The sequence below is a fragment of the Leptinotarsa decemlineata genome, unplaced genomic scaffold (genome assembly GCF_025532065.1).
Source record: "Leptinotarsa decemlineata unplaced genomic scaffold, Ldec_3_MD MMD2_tig00026314_RagTag_RagTag, whole genome shotgun sequence".
Taxonomy (NCBI): domain Eukaryota; kingdom Metazoa; phylum Arthropoda; class Insecta; order Coleoptera; family Chrysomelidae; genus Leptinotarsa; species Leptinotarsa decemlineata.
In genome coordinates, this window is record NW_027412684.1 from 148,308 (window position 1) to 164,563 (window position 16,256).

General features: G+C 34.3%; 2 long non-coding RNA genes across 2 annotated transcripts; one reads left to right on the plus strand and one right to left on the minus strand.

The window, feature by feature from the left end:
- The first annotated feature begins 2,526 nt into the window (after positions 1-2,526).
- On the plus strand, positions 2,527-3,025 carry LOC141485277 (uncharacterized). The gene is made up of 2 exons (XR_012467133.1): positions 2,527-2,649; positions 2,758-3,025. It is a non-coding gene; the product is annotated as an uncharacterized lncRNA (long non-coding RNA).
- Positions 3,026-11,662: 8,637 nt separating this feature from the next.
- LOC141485238 (uncharacterized) lies at positions 11,663-13,707 on the minus strand. The gene is made up of 2 exons (XR_012467110.1): positions 13,396-13,707; positions 11,663-11,950 (listed from the first exon to the last, which is right to left on the minus strand). It is a non-coding gene; the product is annotated as an uncharacterized lncRNA (long non-coding RNA).
- Positions 13,708-16,256: the final 2,549 nt, after the last annotated feature.

Below are 16,256 nucleotides of genomic sequence, written 5' to 3' on the forward strand. Positions count from 1 at the left end.
ATTTTATTCGTATAAAATATAAAATACACTTCCAAATTCTTGAACGATTCGTATTATTCACCCATGGAATACATATATCAATAAATTTATGATAGAGGGAAGAAAAAAGAATCAACAAAAAAAAATTCAACATAAAAAGTTATTTTTCTTTTCCCCTGTATAATTTTTCTCTAAATGGCCCCACGTTGGGCGCCAAAAATGTAACCTCAATACTTGAAGTTGTGATTGGTGGGCTGTCACGATGACAGTCAAGGCATACCGGTTCACTACAGAGGAGACGGGAGTGAGTTTACAGATGTTGTATATTATATTTTTTTTTTTTTGGGCACCAGGTAAGTTGAATTGCCAATAGATTTCACTAATAACTTTACCAATTCTCCAACTTACCAAGAGAAAAGAAATAAAATTGACCAGCCACCATTCCAATAGATCAGTATATTGATAACGTGAAAATAAATTGTACAGTATGATCTCAATACTTGTGAATTTAAAATTCAATTACTTTGCGAGGAAAAAAAAAACAAAATTAGCAGAGGTTGAAAAAACTTTTAGCATCCATGGGTTTACTCGATGTGTTTTAAACAAATTCAAATCAATACTTAAAGCCAAACGGAGTTGATAACTTTCTAAGTTTCCTTACTAGTTACCTTAAACTTCTCAATAAAAAAAATAGAGCCAGCTACGTATAAATTAAACTTAAATACACAAAGAGCAGGAAGTGAAGCCGCAGGTAAGTCACCTTCAAGAATATTTTACAAGGATTCCGAAGTCATTTGCTGTGGGCCCAGAGCGCAGACGCAGTATCACGAAAAAATAATTAACTGGATCAAAACACGACTTAATTTCCGCTTTACACAGTTAACAGTAAGTTATTAATCACGATAATGTAAATAATATATAAAAAAAATATAGTTAATTTTTTTATTGGTTCAGGTACTTGTGCGTCTTCTCCGCCCTCAAGTCCAAACAACAATCTTGAATCTAAAGAATCCGCCAAGATAGGTAGTCAAAATGTTCCGGAGTGGTTGTTGATCTGGCGTGAATTCTTCCTACGGGAAAACGGTACCCCAAAAAAAAACCCTTTGAAGAAAAAAAAATCCTCATTGATTTCTATTGAAATCATCCTAAGTACATAATACAAAAGTAGCATCCTTAATGACTTTAAATTAATGGGACAACACCGTAAAACAGTGATCGATATGAAAAGTAATATTTTATTTTCTTTACCTTCAATAAAAAACCAAAAGTTTACTAATATATATGATAACATGGCAAGAATCTACTGAAATATTCGAAAGTAAAAATTAATGCGCTGATTTCCAGCGGAAGAATCAATAACAAAAATAAAATAAATTATGATAGAACGTTACTATGATATTATATATTTTTATTGGAAAATGTCTAGTAACCGTATACTAAAAAAACCAAATGAAAACAACAAATATTTTACACAAGACACTTCAGGTACACTCCGTCTGAATTAGAGCAACTTACCTTCCAGTTCAGAAGGGTTTCTTTTACAATAAAATCCGGAGAAATACTGAAGACAAGTATTTCTTTTTCGGTTTCCACAAAATAGATTTCAGTATTTTTCCAAAATACTGATTTGAGTAGTTCCCAACTCGTAATGGTTCAACAAAATCGTCTATGAACTAATCACACGTAGATCGCCCTATAATAGGAGAAAATGAAAATGAGAAAACGTCTCAAAAAAAACACAAATGGACGGAAAAGTTTGACAAAAATGGCGTACTCACGTGGGGTTCTCTGATCCCTGAACGGGGTGAAAGGGCCACAACCAAACAATAGCAATACTCTATAAGTACGAAACTAACAGGCACCTTTTCACTTGAAATGAAACCTTATGGAAATTAATCCTCTATGAGGTGTCTAATAGACAGATTTTCCAAAATGGTTCTTTCTGAACACACACGGAGGTCGATCTGTTTCTCCTTCCCGTCCTGAGTAGGCCGGAAATTGAGATTTGGAGTCTAGTGGGAAATTATATCCGTTAAAGCCTATTTTGAAAAACGTTTCCTTATTGAAGCGCATGCCTATACGTCATGAGCAGCGTTGGGTGAACCAATCGGTGAAGAGTAAAATACGTGACTTCCGATTCATTTCCAAGCCGGTAAGTTAAATCACTGAATTATCGGAAAAGGTGTGTGAAACAGAAAGGGCAATAATTTGAAACCTATCGACATCTAAAATTTTTAGGTATATTTACCATTACAAAACCTCTAAGTCCCGCTGACCCATAGATGGCGAAAGATGATTGATAATGTTTGTTCACTATTGTTTAATTTAAACAAGCTGTCAATTATTCACCTACACTTAGTACGAATTCAATTTGATATAATAATCAAAAAACAGTAAAAATAATTTCCTTTTCGACACGTCTTGACATGAATTTTTATAAATTATCGTGAAACGGTACCTCTCGCGCCCTCCATCAGCGAACAGAGAAACGTTGTCTTACGAGCCCTATGATGACAACTGTTTCACAGATCGCGACTAATAATCTAACTTGATGAATCTTATTTTCTGAAATTGGGTCAACAGAACCACTTATAAGCTAACCTAAATGGTACAACGAAAACAATCTGAAGGATTATGGAACTAAACTACAACTGGACGGTCAGCTATCAGGTGGGTACAATAATATAGTTATTTTCAATTAGAAGGAAAATTATTTCCATAAGAGTTAGTTTTTTAGGCTTGGTAAGACATGTATGTTGAAGTGTTATTTACTTTCAGGTATCCACATCGAAAACCGAGGACAATCTAGCTCAAATTATGTCAACTGCTCCCTATATCCTTACAACCTCAAATTTATCCTATAACGAAAGGCTATACGAAACGAAAGAATATATTCCAAACAAATAATGGGCCCACCTAATTTTTGACATTCATCCAGTGGCGCGGAAAATCATGATGTCCGGGGGATATGTCCAATAATGTTGTAATTGTTGAATGTAAAATGTTTATTTTATATGAATACGGAATAATATATTTTTTTTCCTCATGAAGTTGATTTCATTATCAATATTTTGAACTATATATTTTTAAGTAGATAATTATCCCGTTACACAAATTGGACACTTTTGAAGGGAAACTTCTGTTTCCAACTAGATTGATGAAAACTGATTGGTGTGTCTGAGGGACAAATTTTATGACAATCTTAATGGTGAAAACCGCATATCGATATTTATCATCATTTCTGAGTTACAGCATGTTTTAATGAGGCACCCTGTATATTCCTTCATATGTCAATAGAGTTCAAATTTATTTTTTCTAAAATATAGCACACTTGATGTTTTGCTGGTTATCTTTGAAATACGGAGCTTTTAGTTTCTTTCTTGTGAACTTTGAAACGCACACTTTGGTTGAGTAGGCTTTGGACGACACGACGCGGCGCTAAAACAAAAAGAAATTGTTCAGTAGTAGCTATCAAATGTTGACAAAGCTTTCCACAGCTGTAATTGAAACGTAAAGTTTCAATAAAACTGATAACAATTTATACTATATTTACTACTAATAAATGAGACTTCGACAGTGATAATAATGATGATAAAGAACAAACAATGAAATATATTTCTTCAGAGAAGGTGTTCGAAATGTCCACCAGCTTCTGCTACACACAGGCGACACGTTTTCTGAACATGTTTTGTCGAATAAATTCGTTCAATATCTCTACCGCTTCCAAATCGTATTTACAATTGGAGTGATCTGCTCCAGCTCTTCCTCACATCTTTGGAGACCAAGCTCCGGTTGACACATACTGGGTACATATTTCTCATCCCCAGCTTCCATAGTTCCTTGAGATATGACTTATGCCAACACGTTCGACCGTAAAACTCTCTTGGACCAGGGTACATATCTTGCAAATAATGTGGACTCCGCTAAACTCAGTCAAAATAAATCCAGCTGGCCTTATGAATAACATATTGACCCGAACTATTCTGACTTGAAGACCATGGATCATCTCTTACTACCTTGACTAGCCCAACCTTGACTCCTCATCGGGTGTGTCCGACTATAATGTGTATGAAGGAAAAGTCACTGAGGTGTCAATGCTGTTACTTCCAAGATTGCTTCGACAAAGAGTCAATATACGCGAGAAACTGTTGAACGTACCCAACCGGGTCGATCACTCACATCGTCTCTCGAGATGCAACATCGAAACCAACGAGCACTGCTTTCAAACCATGACACCGTTGGGTCATAGTAAAAATTAACCAGTAAGTCCACTCCCATCACTTTCATTCATGAATTCACAAAGTTCTCGGTGACCTCAAAACGAAGTGAGGAGCCAATTTCGTTTTTTTTACCAGAGGCGTGTGCTCATATAAAAACGAAATTTGATGTTATTATAAAATATTTTGTGGTAAATTACTTATAACCAACTACAAAAACTAAAAACAATAATAACAATATCAATTTACGACCGTTTATTATAACTTATCCGATGTCCGTGGTATCGTCAAATCCTTCGATACTACAGCACTGAACACGTTGGATGAGAAGCTTATCCTGAGAGCGAATGAAGTTCCCCGACAACTCGGGCGGATCACGTGGTAAGATAGCCTATACTGCTTATATTATTCTACTGTGCTTGGATTTCTGCCACAGCGTAGGTAAGTCAACATAAAATTATACAGCGTGGCCCTCTTAAAAGAGGATCACCTCTCTAAAATTTGCAACTTTTCTTCAATATCGAAAAACTTCATTTTGAATTGTAGAGCTCAAAACACTGTATATTGGAACCAAATATTATTTTCTTTCTACATAAACCAAGGCCTGCTGCGAATATATTTATAGGTTGGAATACAAGAAATCGTTAAAATTTAAAATCACCATTGGACTTGGCACTCTCTCAAACGGTGGTGTGAAAAATTTCATCAGAAAATATTCAATATTAATAATTATGTGGTAAAAAAAATAAATTTTTATTATGAATTAATTCAAGTATCTGTGTAATATCTGTCATCCATCTAAATGAAACACCTTCAAGGTTCATTCAATAACTATATTTTCCAATTTTAAAATACCAAATCACAGAGCCCTGTCCAAGGACGTCACAGATAATTTTTTATACAGTATTATAGTCCAGGCACATTCCTACTGACATTACACTCCTCCCTTTCTAATTTAGAACTCTTGTGCTTATAACTATGGTACAAACCGCTCAGGTGGTTTTCTGAAACGCTGGGGGCGATGGGATAATTCACTGGGAGATATATGAGTCTCTTGATCACTACTAGTTGAATTGATATTATCATAATTCGATATTGACATCGTTGAATCTCTCTCTTGTGATTTTACCACCACCGCTCCTGGTGCCTCACTGCTACCTAATTGAGAGCTCGATTTTTCCACCTCTTGAGGCAAAACAATTTGTTCCTTACTGATTTCAACTACTCCTAAATTCACATAGCTATCATGAACAGGGAGAATCTGGTTTATGTGACGTTTCCATTCCAAATTGGTATTGGGTATTCTTACTTTAACAATATTTTTTCCTAATCTACGAATTACAATTCCCGATGTCCACTCTGGTTTAACCCTTCTATAATCTTTCACTAGCACCTTTTGTCCTATTTCAAGTCGATCCCGTATTTTTCCTCGATAATTTCTCTTCTGACGATTTTGTGATTTGATAATATTATCTTTAATAGTACTCATAGGTTTGGGTTTACGTTCCGGTATATTTATGGGTTTAATTAATTCTAAACTAGTTCTGAGAGCTCGCCCCAGCATCAAACGGGCAGGGGATTCGCCAGTGCTACAATGCTCTGTATTTCTATACAATACCAAAAAATTATAAAGGTCTAATTCTGTAATCTGAGATTGTTTCGAAATTTCATCAAAAATATTGTAAGAACTTTTCAAAGTCTTGATAATAAATTGTTTAATAGTTTTCACACTATTTTCAGCCGCCCCGTTTGAAGCTGGGTGGTATGGTGGAGACGTCACATGAACAATGCCATTATTAAGTAAAAAATTCTGAAATTCTTTGGAGATAAACGTTGGTCCATTATCTGAAACCAATGTCCTCGGGAGACCAAACTGAGCAAATAATCCCCTTAATTTACTTATAGTAGCTGATGCTGTGATCGAAGTCATTAAAAAAACTTCCAACCACTTCGATAATGCATCCACAATTACGAAATAAGTTTTACCATTAATTGGTCCCAAAAAATCTACATGTAGCCGTTCCCATACTTCGGAAGGAATCGGCCAGGGCGTCAACTCATCCTTTGGAGGGTTTTGTCGTTCTCTCCTACACGAAATACAATTTTTACACATTTCTTCAATTTCTTCATTAAGAGACGGCCACCAAATATATGAACGTGCCAATGCTTTTGTTTTTACAATTCCCATATGGCTTTTATGCATCTCACCTAAAATAGCAGATTGCAATATTTCCGGAACTACTACTCGATAACCCCAAATTAAAACAATACTCAGTTCATTTTTTTTGTTTGAAAAACGGCATCAATTCACTTTTGTAATTTATTGGCCACCCATTTTTTACATATTCTAGGACTAAGCTTAACTTTTCGTCCCTTTTTAATTCCCTTTTTATAATTTCAATATTTATAGGTAATTTACTTTTTTCTACATAATTCAATGTTAAACTCGGCTCCTCTGTTATTTTTTGTTCCTTATCCATTAATGGAAGTCGTGAAAGAAAATCAGCACAATTTAGTTTTGAATTTACATACTGAATATCAAAATCATAGGAATATAAAAATATTGCATAGCGCTGTAACCTATTTCCTGTCATAACTGGGAAACCTTTTTTTGGTCCAAAAATTGACACTAACGGTTTGTGGTCACATTTTAGAAAAAATTTACGGCCCCACAGATACGAATGGAATTTTTGTACACCATAAACTATAGATAATGCCTCCTTGTCTATTTGACTGTATCTTTTTTCGGTATCTGATAATACTCTAGAACTAAATGCTATCGGTTTTTCAATACCCGACGGATAACTGTGGGATAAGGTTGCACCTAAACCGTACGATGAAGCATCTACCGTTAAAATTAGATCAACATCTGGGTTATAGTGTGCTAAAACTTGAGGAGAAGTAATTGCTTTTTTAATTTCCGAAAATGCCTTTTCACATTGTTCGTTCCATTCAAATGGGTGATCTTTTTTTAATAAGTCATAAAGAGGAAATAAAATGTCGGTCAGATTTGGTATAAATCTGTGATAGTACTGTACGCTGCCCAACAATGATTTTACTTGTGAAATATTTGTCGGTCGCGGAATTTTCAAAATAGCTTCAATTTTCTTCGCAGATTTATGTAACCCATTTTTGTCTATAACATGCCCTAAATACTCAACCGAATTTTTGAAAAAATGACATTTTTCTTTTTTAATGTCAAGCCACTTTCTTTCAGTCTACCCAAAACTAATTCTAACCTTGCCATATGTATTTTTTTATTTTTACCGGTCACTAGAATGTCATCCAAGAAACAACAAACTCCTGGTATGCCACTTAAAACCTGCTAAATTATATACTGGAAGTATCCAGGTCCAGACGAAATTCCAAAAGGTAGACGTGTATAGACGTATACACCTCTATGTGTGGAAATAGCAGTTAGTTTTTTTGATTCCTCATCTAGCAATATTTGTTCATAGGCAAATTTCAAATCAAGTTTAGAAAATTGCTCACCATTACATAATTTTGCAAACACATCCTCTATTCTTGGTAATGGATAACGACAAATTTCGATATGAGGATTCAAACTAATTTTATAGTCTCCACAGATTCGAACATTTACTTTATCGTCTTTTAATACTAGAACAATCGGTGTGCCCCATTCAGAATATTGGACTGGTTCTAAAATACCCATTTTGAGCAATTTATCTATTTCTATCTCGACTTTTACCCTAAGAGCATGAGCTATTGGACTAGGTTTGGAAAATTTAGGTTTAATACCTTCTTTCAATTTAAGCGATAGTTTTCCTTTATTGAATGTTCCCAATTCGTCCTTGAAAACATCTGCATATTTTGTTTGCCAAGTTTCCACAATTTTTTTATCTGAAATCTCATCTATATAATTCAACTGCCTGAATCCTAAATTGAATTTGTGAATGAAATCACGCCCCAGTAACAAGTTGTCGCCCCGTCTAATTTCAAAAAAATCCAAAATATGGGAATGGTTATTAAAAATGACTTCAAGCTCAATTTTACCGAAAGCACAAATTTTGTCCCCAACATATGTTACAAAACTCAAATTGGTCTCTTTTAGAGGTAACTTTTGGAAATGTTTTCTCCACAAATTTTCTGAAATTACTGATTTTGAAACCCCTGAATCTAATTCAACTTTGAAACTTACTCTGTTCAACTTAACATCTACTAATATTGGATTTTCATTTAAAGATTTCAAACAAAATAAAGGTTTATCTCTGACTGTTTTCGAAAACTCATTGGTATCATCAACGCTCGACTCTAACTGTTCATTTTCGAAATAATCAAATGAATGGTTTAGACCCACCTTGCATACTCTCTTTAAATGGCCTTTTCCTCCGCATTTCTCACAAATATGTATATGTTTCTAATTGTTCATATGTAAGCAATGGATCTTTGACAGTACGGAGTAAATGGCTTTTGAATGATTTGACTGCAGCTTCCCAAAGTCCTCCAAAATGAGGAGCTCGGGGTGGTATAAAATAACATGGTCAGCGCTAACAAAGTTAGTGCCGGTTTCAGAAAAGATCCTCTCCTAGAAAAAAAAGTCTAATACAAGCCAAGAAAGCTTCCGTAGAAGGATCGGAAACAAGCTATAAATAGATAGCTTTAGTGACCATGCAAATATAAACTGCAACATTGACCTTGAGGAGTTTATTCCGATTACGGAATCGCTTCTCTTCAATGCACAGTGGGCCGCAGTAGTCGACATCCGTTTTCAAAAAAGGTCGCGAAGGCACAATGCGGTAATCAGGTAGAGGACCTGGCTCATGATCAGCTAGACGAGGTTTTACGATTTGAGATGAAATTCTTCGATTGGTGGGAGTTTTTGAAATAGTTGCATTAACTTTATGAAACAGTAAATCACTTTGACAGTTCCAGTGGATACCGAGAGTTACGACAGACGATTTAGGATCAAGGGATATATGAGTATTTTTTGGATGCTCAGAATAATTGAATACAAGTGACGGATGATTTGAAGCCCATTTTCGTAACTGAAAGCCACCTTTCATAACTAAATCTTGTAGTTGATCGCGTAATAGCTCTGCTTCCGGTAGTGTTTTCCCCCCTGTAAGAAAATCATCCACGTAGAAATTTCTTTTTAAAGATACAGAAGCAAGTGGATAGCGATGACCTTCGTCCTCAACTAGCTACTGTAAGGATCGAATAGCTAGATGAGAGGCAGAACCTGTGCCGTATGTGACAGTTTCAAGAATATAAGTCTCAATCGGATCGCTAATACTTTCACGATGAAGATTGAAGTATCATTTAATGAAATACCTGTTGATGTTTTAGCCGAACTATCAAATACGACTCGAAATTTGGGAGTACTTTCTTACCGCATCATGGGGAAGATAAAAACTCTTGGCAGTATCGTCTTGACCCGAAATGCGAGGCATATGACCCAGCTTTTGCTATTAAAGTCAGAGTATTGACGTTGAAGTTCTGAATCTTTTTGGAATCGCCTTCTCAAGACGTGAAAACGACGTGAAGCAGTTGAATAAGATTCTCCGAAATTTTGAATTTTGTCATTAAAAGGAAGCCTAACGACGTATCGACCAGATTTGTGACAAGTTATGCGTCTAGTGACGATAGGATTTTTAATTCCACCAGCTACGATCCATCCTAGTTGAGTTTTTTGAAGAACAGCATCTGGCTGGCCTTTTTATGAGAATTGGCGTATGATAAGTAATTTATAGAATAATTTTACCCCAATAAGAACTTCAATTTCAGAAGGTTTAAAGAATTCTGGAACAGCTAAGGGAATGTTTTTAGGTGAAGGTGAAGGTGCTTATTTGAGACACAATGAGAAATTCGACACCGTTTTCAAATTAATTGTGACGAGATTTAATTGTTGTGGTTCGTATCATATTTTTCAAATCGCACCCAGGCAGTCAAGACACAATATTTGAATGAGAATTATAACAAAACTTTTTTATCCGATCAGTTAAGTAATGACATATGTGTTTCCCAAGAATCATGTTTGGTAGGCATTAATATTGGAATATGCGATGTTGAGATAGAAAGAGTTGACAGTATACAATTTTTAGAGCTTCCTAGACAGCAATCTCAATTTCCGTCAGCACTGCGATTATATTACCACCGGCAGATATAATCAAGGATCAACTAACGGATTATTGTTTGGGGAAACTCTACACCTGCACACAATGTTTTTGTAACGCAAAAGAGAACCACTGTAAACGCATTACGAACATCATCGTGTAGAACATTATTTAAAAAAGTGGAAGTTGAAATTATTGAACGAAACCAATTTTTTCATGATCATAATACCCGTATCAGAAATTATTTTCACGTACTCAAAATACGTTAACCTTCACGTCTGTACTCGTTTGAGATTTTGGGGCTGGGATTGTATAATGAACAAGTATTGAAACATAAAATAAAACAACTACTTTTTGAAAATAGCCTCTATACAATCGATGAGTTTCACTCTTACCTACATAAGTAAAACATGTTTTGTATTATTTTTCATAATTGCAGCTTTCTTCACTCTCTTGATTGTTTTAATTCCCCTTCACTTGTGATTCATAAATGTGTCAGCTATATATCTGTATTCAATATGTAGGTACTGACTTATCCAATTGCTTTTTGAGGCTCGTTTTAGTGGATCAATAAAAAATTAACTAACTGAACTAACATCAGAAATTCCTGAATTCCAAGAAACTTTTGGTCTCTTTATTACATCTGGTGAGGTAGGTTGAATTCATAATTTATTAAAATCATTTTGGAATCATTCAGAATGAAAAAAAAAATTACGAACAAGCGGAATTAGCATGAGGACTAGGTATTCAATCGACTCCGGTTATTGTTCATTCATTACATTCTGGTAAAAGCGGTGCGGATAAATTGATGATAAATTCATCTAGAAATTTGGTGAATCGAGAGGTTATATAATTGAAATCGGTGTAGAATTCTGTTCGGCACATGAGTGAATCATATAGTTTTGCAAATAGAATGGGACTGGTTGAATGAAAAACTAAAGAACGAATATTCATTTCAACTGAATGGATCAATATTCTTAGTAGACTGATAATCTAAGTTTTGACTTAAATGAGTGAATGCATTCATTTGGATAATTTGCAAAATTGAATTTCAAATAGACACGTTGGTAGATTTGAACAGATGAATATATCATGAAATAAATATCACTCAGATAATGCAAACACATGGACTGAATTTCCAAATTCAAACATTTTTTTGTGTAAGTTCACTATTGCCAATCAACTTCTAACTTAATTGTTAGTGGAGAACTTGGACCAAGTCCAGCAATACCTAAGAGTCAAATGCGTCACAATAAATGCTCCATGTGTCTGAAATTATATTTCAAAAATTAATGATGTTCTTGTAGTGTATTCAGATTCAACAAATAATTTTGAAGTTGGTTTATCATCATCTCTTTTCTCCAATGTGCACATGATATAATAAAAAAATCATTGAAGAAATCAAAACTACAGATTTTTTATTCGAAAATAATCGTCATTATAAAAAAGTCAATTCGTCATGGGAAATTTGATTGGAAAAAATATTTTTTGTACATCACAATAGCTCATTGAACTGAATTCATGAATTAATTTTTTTCGGTCATTCGAAACAATGCTTATCTATCGATATTTAATTTTCAGTCTTCAGCCGCTATTGAGTTGTATTGGCATTGATTTCGAAACTTCCTCTCACATCAATATACGGTACGATAGTACTCGCAGTGTTTTCGTGTTCCAGATCTGAAAAAACATTGAACATGATAGTTGCCAAAGATTTAGATGATGTTCTTTCCATATGGAAAACTGTTACTGTTTATGAAGCCGGGATTCTATTCCGTCAAACGGGGTGACTCACACTGGTCATTTTTGAGATACTCGCTTTTCATCAGAATATTCGAGTACAGGGTGCTCTAGTGGAAACATAACATGGTCTATCATTGGATTTAGACAGGTTGATTTCAATTCGAAGAGAAAAATTATTTGAATCAATTTGTCACTTTGTCACTTTTTTCTCTCAAAGGGGTGATATCCTACTCTTGAATTGGTTCAGGAGTCATCTAATTTTCATTAGTAGGGTTATCTGAGGGATTATCGGTTTTCTCTACCTGATTTTTCAAAATTCATGCACAACATATTGATAAAAAATCGCAATAAAAAAACTTGCCGGAACTCAAACGTAATGCTTGATCCTAATTTTGGAATTTAGTGTTTGGAATTCGATAGTTGTTATATAAAATTGAACATTGTTGTAGTTTCAGCTATCTTTCTTCGACAGAAGGAGTGACAAATAATCTGCTCACAATGCTCACAATGGTTCATTCAACTGCGTAAGGAAAATCAATGAATGAAAGTTATTTTGAAAATACAGGGTGACAATTTGAAAACCTACAAATAGCTAAATCTGGTCAACCGAGTGAAATAAATCACCTTACATATTAAGGATTGGAAAACTGAATAATGTGATAGCTTACTTGTTTTCACTGACCCCCTCGTCGCAACCTCAACTTTATATTCTTTTGAAACACAGATATGGTGAAAGCTTCAGGGGAAGATTTCCCTCATATACCAATTAAATCGCAGTTCATGGAAATTATGGTTGTTCAATGATTAGGTTAGGTACACTGATGAATGGAAAACAGAAATAGTTAAGGGTAGTTCAATAATTGTTGACACTATCACTTATTCATGGAAACTATTCTCATCACCCGCAATATACACCATAGAACAATTGGTGTGCCGTTTGATAAGATCTGCGATCTTACACAATATATAGAGATGTTAATTTCAATAGCTAGTGACTCGCATAGGTTTGATTGTTGTGAAAATTTCAATAAGGTATTGTGAAACCTCGATTGCTATTTGAAATGAAGACTGTTCAGTTTTACCGAATGTAACCTTTCCTATAGAAAGTACAAAATATCTTTCCGAACTTCTGTTCACCCGAAAAAACATTTTGTATTCAAACAATGAAATGAGTATCTTGAAATCTATAGGTAACACATTTACCGCAATTGAATAAGTTATACTCATATTCATATTTCACAATTGAACCTGAATCTCGTTAGTAAAACTGAAAGTTACCTGTAGATCCACTTGACAAATGAACTGATGCAGACGAATATCCAATGATTCATTTGAATATATTTATTATATGGGAAGAATATAATATCACCTCCTACACTTACCTCTTTTTGACTGTTCCTCATAATCATCTTCAGATATACTATCAGATTGGTTATAATTTCCACAAGGGTCGATCGAGTGATCATGAGCATATATCTTATTACCAAGAGTGTGTACTTTACATTTCAGTTCATAAAAACCACTCTTCGCCTTATCAACCAAAGAAAGTGCGGTGTTTTTCAATTTATGAGGTATCGCTCTCGACCTCCCTTCACAAATAAAACAATTCAATATTAATAAACAAACAATCCGAAATAACTTCATGATTCAAGTTAACATTGAAAACAAATAAATATTTAAAGTGTGTATTTTCATACTCGTTCATAGTTTCAAGGCAGACGGATGTTCTTATCCGTATTTTTTATTCAGTATTTATCAGCTTGATCACAGACAGAGTCGGACTGGTCTACTCATAAGATGAACATGAATCCATGAGTTGATTTCACTGCCTAACGAAAAAATTCCTCATTTTACTTTTTACGGCTAGACCGTACCACCAAACTTCCAGTTTATCTCAGCACTTAGCATGCTGTATGGATGCTCCCATTGATTTACATTGTAACAACATTTTTGAAGCAAAAGTGATTAAAGTGTTGGATACATTTAATGCAGAAAGTTTTTTGAAAGTCTACATATTTTTTCTCATTGGCTAGTTCGATTTCCAGTGACTCCACTTCATTGTTGTATTTTCAAATGTGTTTCAAAAAATAGAATATCTTGTCTGTACCTGAGATCTCTTCCACACCACAAAAAATCAATTATTCTTTCCTACTTGAATTGCTCTATTTGGAACAGTTATTTTTGATTTCTACATGAAATTCTTCATCTTCTTGTTTATTGTACTTGGTGAGCATGATCATCTTTCAGCAATTTCAGCAATTTTCAGGTGTTACCACATATATTCTGGGCTTTTGGAAGCTTGGCTAAAGTGGTTCAATTGATGACCTATTTATTTTGTAGAAACCTCAAAGATTGTAAAGAGCTGGACATATTTTGACATATTCACATTTCATTTAACTTTCTCTATCGCACCCCCAGAGCATAACACCATTTTTTCAATGGATCAATTGTTTTGCATCATCAGATGTTTCATGATGAACAGATTTCAAAAAAGTAGATTACATTTTGGTCTGAAGATCATAATTTGGAAACTAATAATTATTTGAGTTGAAAACGGGCCATCCTGAATGAACTTCTGTACAATAGGTTTCATAGGTGTTTTTGTGAAGTATACTTCGAAAAATTCTTACTTTGCTTAATTAGGTTTGAATTCGATATTCCCTTTGTCATGAGAAATGCGCAAGCGCGCCTCATGGCAATATCAGAAAAAGCACAATAAACCAGTTTATGCCAAGTGTCGTTTTGATTAACGTGTTTCTATCATAACATGGCGAAGTCGAATTGGCAGTAGTAAAATTAATAGCAACAAACATGTCTGTTGTCAATGTAAATGTAAAAATTCCAAGTGAAATGGACTAGAATGGAGATCCAGCAGAAAACTACATATTTTTCAAGCAGAAGTTTGAAATATATTTGGCAGCATCTCATCAAAAGGAATGCAATTCTGAGTACAAATGATCCCTGCTTTTGAACACCATTGGGGACAGAGCAGTGCGAATATATAATAATTTGCAGTGGCTTGAGGATACGGAAAAAAACGTTTATGAAGATATTCCTCAGAAAAATGAAATATATGAACGTTACTTATTTTCCACACGAGATAGAAACTCTGAAGAAAGTAATGAAAAATAGGTTAACATTCTAAGATGATTGAGTGCATCATGTGGCTTTGGAACCTTATCGGACAGTTTAATTTAAGATCGTCTCATCCTTGCCCTATTGGACATCTCTTTGAAAAACAGACTGATAAGAGAACCTAACCTGACTTTGTCTAGTGCAGTTTCTATTTGCAAAACATCAGAACAGGCGGACAAAGAACTTCAACAAATCTCAAAAGGGACAAATTCATTGAAAATTGATGATTTAGGTGAAGCAAGAAATTCAAATAAGCAAAAAATGGCGAATCAAAAAAAAAAGCCATTACTAAGCAAGCTACAGAAGCGCATGCATCTACGTCATACGCATGTCAGTCTGGTTACCAATACGGCCGTAGCCATACATATGCAGTGTGCAAAACAGTAAACAGAACAAATGCTCAAGATGCAGTTGTACTCATGTGTGTGCAAAATTTATTCATTTTGCTAGAATGTGTAAATCGCGCAATTTGAATGTAATTAGTCATCAAGATGATGATTTCAGTGATGAAAACTCTGATGATTGCTGTAATTCGTTTCTAGGAAGTATCGAAATGAATATGTTTTCAATCGACGCTGATTGTATGAAAATTAACTTTTGAACAATAAGTTGTCTTTCAAACTTGATACTGGTGTTCAAATCAATGTTTCACCATATACTTTTATCAGAAGGCTTCAAATAGATTCAATAACACATTAGGAACTAGGAATTTTTACCACCTATGGAAGTACAAAAATCAAAATGAAAATATTAAGTTTCATGTTATCGAAACAAATAAAATTCCTAACCTTGGTTTATCAACCATCATCAAATTACAAATGATAAAAAAAATTACATAAATGAATTAAAAAAGGATACAGCTTCTAGTATTTTATGTAAGTACAGAGATGTTTTCGAAGGTGTTGGTTCAATATGAGTGTTTTACCTGTAATTCATCCTTCTAGAAAGGTTCCATTTAAATAACATAAAAGACTCAAATAAAAATTAGATGAATTAGAAAGAAATGGTATTCTAGAAGAATGCACTGAACCAACTGATTGGGTCAACTCCTTGGTAATAGTTCAAACATAATAAAGAATTAAGAATATGCATTGATCTTAATCATTCA